Source organism: Lampris incognitus, chromosome 21 (assembly GCF_029633865.1).
Source record: "Lampris incognitus isolate fLamInc1 chromosome 21, fLamInc1.hap2, whole genome shotgun sequence".
NCBI lineage: Eukaryota > Metazoa > Chordata > Actinopteri > Lampriformes > Lampridae > Lampris > Lampris incognitus.
Window position 1 is genome coordinate 26,742,216 of NC_079231.1, and position 7,500 is coordinate 26,749,715.

The 7,500-nt window shown below is 43.4% G+C and overlaps 1 protein-coding gene across 1 annotated transcript in view; it reads right to left on the minus strand.

Moving 5' to 3' along the window:
* nid2a (nidogen 2a (osteonidogen)) overlaps positions 1 to 7,500 on the minus strand; it is a 231,038-nt gene that overhangs the window by 214,430 nt on the left and 9,108 nt on the right. The window lies entirely within an intron of this gene.

The window sequence follows — 7,500 nt, forward strand, 5'->3', positions numbered from 1 at the left end:
GAGGAGTAAACCTCCATAATAAATCCTAGGTGCATTCATCCATAGACTGGTGTTCTGGACCGGGGGACATCGTGGCTTTGCAGATGATCAACGCATCTTGACAATGGAATGGCACAACATCTCCAGTTAGCGGAGAACCACAGAACTGCATGTGCTTTAAAACAAACATGCGCAACCGAAACCCTATCGGGCGTGCTGGCGGACGACCTAGGTGAGGTGAGGTGAATGTTTCGGCTTTTTAACAAAGACGGCAAACTTTCCAAAAGTGATTGCCGAACACTTCTTTCTACATATTGTGTACACATTTTTATCAAATTGATCCACATGAGTGGGAAATACTCTTCTTGGCTCGTATGGGACCATCTGGCATTTACATAATCCCAACTAACAAACGGTTACTCGCTTACGTGTGAATTGAGCATGAAAGAGGTTGTGGGTTCTATTCCCTGTGCAGCTCATTAGGTAGAGCAAGGCACTCATAATGCAGGCTTCACGTTCCAAAAGACACTGTACTATGCATTCAATGCAGAACCTTGACAACGTCATGGAAATGTTGCTTTGGTGATTTGGAGGGATTATTTTGGAAAAGGCTCTTGGTTTTGGATGAGCATAACGGGAGGAGAGCAAAAAAAAAACCTTCGCAAGCTCTATTTTCGTGCTGGCGCAGGGCTGGGTGGAGGCACAAATGCAGACTCGTTGGCAACTTCCTTGGGCACAAGGCAAATTTCGTGGCTCAAAGTGAAGCCACCTGTGGCGAGATGGGTGGAGTAGCACAGCTGGGGGGGTGTTAATGCAGATCTGCCGGGCGCAGTACAATTTGGCATCCATTTTGGCCTGAAATTGCACCTTCACAGACCACGTCTAAGTGCAGACATACATAGTTGCAATGAACTATTTTGGTATGGCAGTCTGAGCACAGGCACACAGGAACATCGATCCCAAAGCATTTGTATGTGTTAGCCAATGCCCTTTCACCCAACTGAAATGAATCATCAAATCAAAAGCAAAAACTCTAAAACTGAATGCAATGTTCTGAATAAATAATCAGAAAAAACAAGGTCAATGTGTGGCTGCTGAAATTGATGTGAATCGAAGACACCCATCATCATGCACAGAAAATTCAACCTAACTTGACAAAGTGCATGTCTGTCTGGTCCAGACAGATGGATCCACTAGTACAACTGTCTTTACCAGAACCTGGCATCTGGTTGGGAATCCTGTGGGTTCCGGGATTCCCACGGGACAGGAGTAAATTTCACTATCATCCCATGAGCGGAATGGGATGGAAGAATGTTGTCTACAGGGTCGTGGGATCAGGACATGAACATCCATCCCGTGTTGGGCTTTGGACCACACTATGTGTTTGTTTGTCAATCTCTGTAGGCTTGTGCACAATGAAAGATCATGAAGGAAATGTGTAATGTTGCATCAGCCAGGCTGTTCAATATGATGCTTCAAATTACGTATATTTGTTTTGTCTCAATCTTTAGGGATGGAGTATACAATTGAAGAACACGGCAGCAGAGTGGAAATAATTTACCACCGCCAGATTTTATAACTCACCATTCAAGGAGGATTGTGGTGCTATTTTGATGGCCTTCTTCTTCAATCATGAAAATGACAACACACTGCACCATATCGCACAGAGAGGAACTGATCTAACCAACTCAAAGCCCGCCCTAACTCCACCTACTAATAATGTCTGCTACTACTACTACTACTACTACTACTACGATGACTACTACTACTACTACTACTACTACGATGACTACTACTACTACTACTACTACGATGACTACTACTTCCAGCTGCTCCCATTAGGGGGCGCCACAGCGGATCATCCGTCTCCATCTCTTCCTGTCCTCTGCATCTTCCTCTGTCACACCAGCCACCTGCATGTCCTCCCTCACCACATCCATAAACCTCCTCTTTGGCCTTCCTCTTCTCCTCTTCCCTGGCAGCTCCATATTCAGCATCCTTCTCCCAGTATACCCAGCATCTCTCCTCCACACATGTCCAAACCATCTCCATCTTGCCTCTCTTGCTTTCTCTCCAAACCGTCCAACCTGAGCTGTCCCTCTAATATACTCGTTCCTAATCCTGTCCTTCATCACTCCCAATGAAAATCTTATCATCTTCACCTCTGCCACCTCCACCTCCAGCTCCGCCTCCTGTCTCCACCTGCTAATAATGTATTCATCCTAATCCAACCTTGTTATCAACTGCACAACGCTGTGCCAGGGCTGGCTTGCCCCTCTGGTTGCCAAACATACAAGAATATGATGGACACAAGCACGTGTGCCAATGCTTGTGTTTGCTGTTGCACCCAATTTGACAAAAATGGAGCCCGCAATCTCATTCATTCACCTGTGATGGCAAAGAAGATGGGAGGAACAAGAAAAGTGCAGGTACGTTCATCCTGTCCTTCAGTAGCGCAAAGAACTAGGTGGATTTCACGGAATATGGTGCAGCCTTTTATAATGTCTCATTATTCAGCACAGTGTGTGACCCTACTAAAATTATCAGCTTTTTGGGATCCAGGTTGCTTCAAAACAACAAAATCCGGTTCTTCCCTCTGCTGTGGCATGTCGGTAAATGTTGAGAAACATGAACTCGTGATGGAAGGTTCTGTCAATATTCAACACTGGCAAAGACAGAGCTTTCCCTCGCTGGCTCAGTGAAAAACACCAGATATTCAGTTTTCCTTCCACATGTGAATGCGCAAGGCATTCTCATCCTACACGGAGTCATAAACTGACACTGTAGACAAAGCGTCAATATACTGACGAGCAAGGTATCCTTCAGTATCATGTTCCATAGACTCCAATGTTAGACGTCCACTCTGACTTATGGATTCATGCCATACAGGTTACATTGTGGTTACATTTGGGGGGTAAGGTTAAGTAGGGGTTCAATTTAGGGTTAAGGTTAGGTAGTGGTTAAACCAGTGTGTCTCATACAAAGGGTGTGACGTGAAAGGGTACATTGTGCGTCATATAGCGACACTTTGTCAACAGTATCAATATAAGACAATGTGGGAGGAAAATGGGATCCAATTAGGTGAAGTGTAAAAGGTAGGGACTAACAGATAGATCACAGCACTCAGTGCTGGTACTAATCAAGGCAAATATGTAAGTAATAGTGACACTACAAGGCACTTTGGAAAAACATTAGCCAAATGGTTTTTGTTGCCATTTGGGAACCTAAACATATTCATCCCATGATGAATAACGAAGATCAGGAATGAGGAACACTTTATTTGTCATTTCACTTCATGTACTTGTGTAAGTGAAATTAAATTAAATATCATTTCCCCCAGCCCACAGCAGTGCAAAACAATGACAAAACACATATCCAAAAAGTACAAGAACACATATATCCAAACTACGTACACATATATCCAAACTAGAACACATGTATCCCAACCAGAACACATAGTATATCCAAACTAGAACATATGTATTCAAACCAGAACATGTATATACAAACTAGAACACATATATCCAAACTAGAACACATATATACAAACTAGAACACATATATCCAAACTAGAACATGTATATCCAAACTGAACACATATATCCAAACTAGAACACATATATCCAAACTAGAACACAAATATCCAAACTAGAGTATGTATATCCAAACTGAACACATATATCCAAACTGAACACATATATCCAAACTGAACACATATATCCAAACTAGAACACAAATATCCAAACTAGAACATGTATATCCAAACTAGACACATGTATCCAAACTAAACACATATATCAAAACTAGACACATATATCCAAACTAGAACATGTATATACAAACTAGAACATATATATCCAAACTAGAACATGTATATACAAACTAGAACATATATATCCAAACTAGAACATGTATATACAAACTAAACACATATATCCAAACTAGAACATATATATCCAAACTAGAACATGTATATACAAACTAGAACATATATATCCAAACTAGAACATGTATATACAAACTAAACATATATATCCAAACTAGAACATGTATATACAAACTAAACACATATATCCAAACTAGAACATATATATCCAAACTAGAACACATATATCCAAACTAGAACATATATATCCAAACTAGAACATGTATATACAAACTAAACATATATATCCAAACTAGAACATGTATATACAAACTAAACACATATATCCAAACTAGAACACATAGTATATACAAACTAAGAACACAGATCCAAACTAGAACACATATATCAAAACTAGAACACCAAAGTAATAACACAAACACATGTTACAGATAATCTTCAGAACATTGGCCACCATGTTATCATTAAGGTCCATACATCTGAAGTGCAGACACTGCCATGTAGTGTGCTCAGTTGAGCATGGCACTAACTGACAGAGTGTGGGGTTTGATAACCTCTGGAGCTGCCGCCCCCCCCCCCCTTGAAGATTTTCCCAGGATTACACATCCATAAAATGGCAGCTACCAACAACATGGGATTCATGGTAAAACCCGGCCAAACCTTAATTTGTTCAATTCAGGGCCCTATTTAAGGCTCTGGCCAATACTTAAATTGTCCTCCAGAGATGGAGCATGTGTCCATAGCCAAAAATATCTCAAATAATGGTTCTGGTTACTGGCAAAGATAACAACCTTTTGGTAGTCGGTGCAGCAGTGTTTTAAAAGAAAGCAGAGTAGTCTTGTTGGCCTTTCTCACCAAATAAACAGCAAAACACAGCACCACTCATCCATAATGTTAAGATGTTGAGGTTTGGCCATCGTCTTGCTACTAAGATTCTTTCTCTTTGTTTTTTGAGTCTTTCGTTCTCTGCCTCTGTCTGCTAACTACTGGCGCTTTGCTCTTACATCAAATACAGTCGTTACACAACTCTCCCAACCCCCAAAACACCTACTTCATCCCCCGATTCCCCCATCAACACCTCCACTCGACATTCACACTTGTTAATTAGTTCTAAGGCAAACACAAACACACACACACACACACATAAACACACACACACACACACCTCCACCACCACCCAGCACCTCTGGCTAATCCAGTCCCAGTGAGATGTTATCAGGCTAGCATGTCACTTGAGAGGACCTACTGAAGCAGAACCTGAGGAACCCATCGTGGCAAAGCTCTGGGTCACCACCCTTTAACAAGGAGGCCCAGGAGTTTTAGAAGCCCGGTGTATCCCTGTCGAGGCTCCTTCTAACACATGCAAAACATTTGAACTTCAAGGGTTTTATCTATAAGACATGGGGGGCACCATCTTCTTGCTAGGATTGGTCAATGGTGAGTGTCAGTGGGAATGAAGTCATAATGAAATCATATTTGAAAAAACTACATAAGTCATGTTCTTGATATTAGAATGAATGGTATGGCCAACGTTCTGCAAATGAAACTGATTATAGGCACAAGTATTTAAGTCTGAAAGAAGTGATGGGCAGTAGGTGGGACAGAAGACAGGAAAGAAAGAAAGAAGGAAAGAGAAAGAAAGAAAGAAAGAAAGAAAGAAAGAAAGAAAGAAAGAAAGAAAGAAAGAAAGAAAGAAAGAAAGAAAGAAAGAAAGAACAAAAGGGGTGTGGAAGAGAAGACCCTTGGGCATCTCTGGCCACTAAGCTCCTTCGCAAATGTCGACTACAGACCAGCGTCACAATGCCCTCCTTGATCAATACGTTGAAAGAAAGCCTGAGTGCTGAGAATTACAGGCTTTAAAATGATGTGTTGGGCTCCGCTCTTCTTTCAAACGAATCCCATTCCCTTGGGGCGAATGAGTAAATGACCGCCTTCGTGAGAGCAGTGCAAACCATCTGCTTTTAAACCTGGCCATGCTCACACTGTGCTCCATTTATTTTCACAATCACAATAGTCCATAAAAAGTCCATAAAAACCTCAGATCCCTTTGTAAGAATCCAACATTTTACCAATGAGACCACCTCGCTTTGTTTTACAGGAAGCCCTTCAGTTCAGACTGGACAGGAACACAGTCAGCAGACTGTAAAGACCAGCTGATGGTGTTTTCATACAGCTGTTTAGAAGGGTGGAATCAAACGCCAGAGCAACTGCCACTTGGGTGCAGTTTGTTTGGACAGGACAGACGAGAACGCCCAAATCAAAGTCATGTACGTGTCTGCATGCAGGTTGTTGGTGGAAGAGCTGGTCTTACAGCACCTCCATGTGAACTCTGCAGCAGGCTCTTCCAAATGGGACAGTGCATGTTCTTCACTTTGTGCTTATTACCGGTTGCAAATGCTTGTTCCTGCTGACAGAAGCCCTTCTGTTTATGCTACTTTATATTGTCTGCAGGCAAGCTCCATCAAAGTGTGGATTGTGGGTGGGTGTATCGAAGCTGTCTGGCTGGGAGAGCTGGCTTTGGATCGGCTGAGGGAGCTTGGTCTGCTGCGTCCTGTGGACCCAAGGAGCACGGCCCTGACCGGAGCTGCACCCGAAGAGGAAACCCCGAGGGCGGTCGTGGAAGTGGGGCAGGCTAAGCTAACTGCTAGCCCATGCAGACCGGCAGTTCCGACAGTCCTCCAGGCTGGACAGTGATTTTTCCCCCTTTAAGTTTAGATATGTGTTAGTTTGGATGAATTATGGGTTCCCGGCGGTATAACCGGGTGGGTCGATTGGACTCATTAGACTTGGTTGGCAGCCAGTGTAGGAGAAGGACAAGTCTGATTTCAAACCCGGGCAGATGAAGCTCGTTAGCCTGTCGGGCAGCTCATCTAGGAGAAGGAAAACTGACTTCTGCTGCCTTGCGGGGGTACTCGTCTATGGGAAAGGCTTCGGGAAGAAACCCTGAGGAAAAATCTGCATCCGTCCCCATTGCCAGTCATCTTGCTTAGTCTTGCAAAGGGTAGTAGGTGGTCTCGGACGAGAGAGTGGGGGTGACGACGCGCAACTCTTCCTCACTTCAATCATCATGCAAGTCTTCAGTCGTCCATCACAGGATGACTAGATGGTCCTCGTCGCTGCGACGGACGAATAACAGTTGGGATATGTGTGGTTCTTGTAGTTCTTGTAGTTTTGGATATGTGTTGTTGTCTTTGTGTTGCACTGCTGTGTGCTGGGGGAAACGATGTGTCGTTTCATTTCACATACACAAGTGCATGAAATGAAACGACAAATAAAGGTTTTTCTGATTCTGATTCTGGAAGTCAACTGTTTCCACCCAAACATTAAGAGAGCCTTTGAAGGTTTGAAACACACACATCAAATGTGGCCAACGGAGTTTCCATGAGCGGTCTTTACTGACTAACCATCTCCTCAAGCAGAGGAATATGTAACCAGAGAAGCTTGGACAGAGAATCGGAGAAGGGCTGACACCCGTTACTTCCCATTACTGCCGACCTGCCAGCTTCTCCTTTCTCTGCGTATCCAGTCCCTCAACACGTAGCATGAGTCAAGGCAGGACAGCTGCCATTAAAGCAGAGTGCAGCAGCACCATCAGCCTGGTCTGCAAGGGCCTTCCTGCTGTGGTGAGCTTTGTT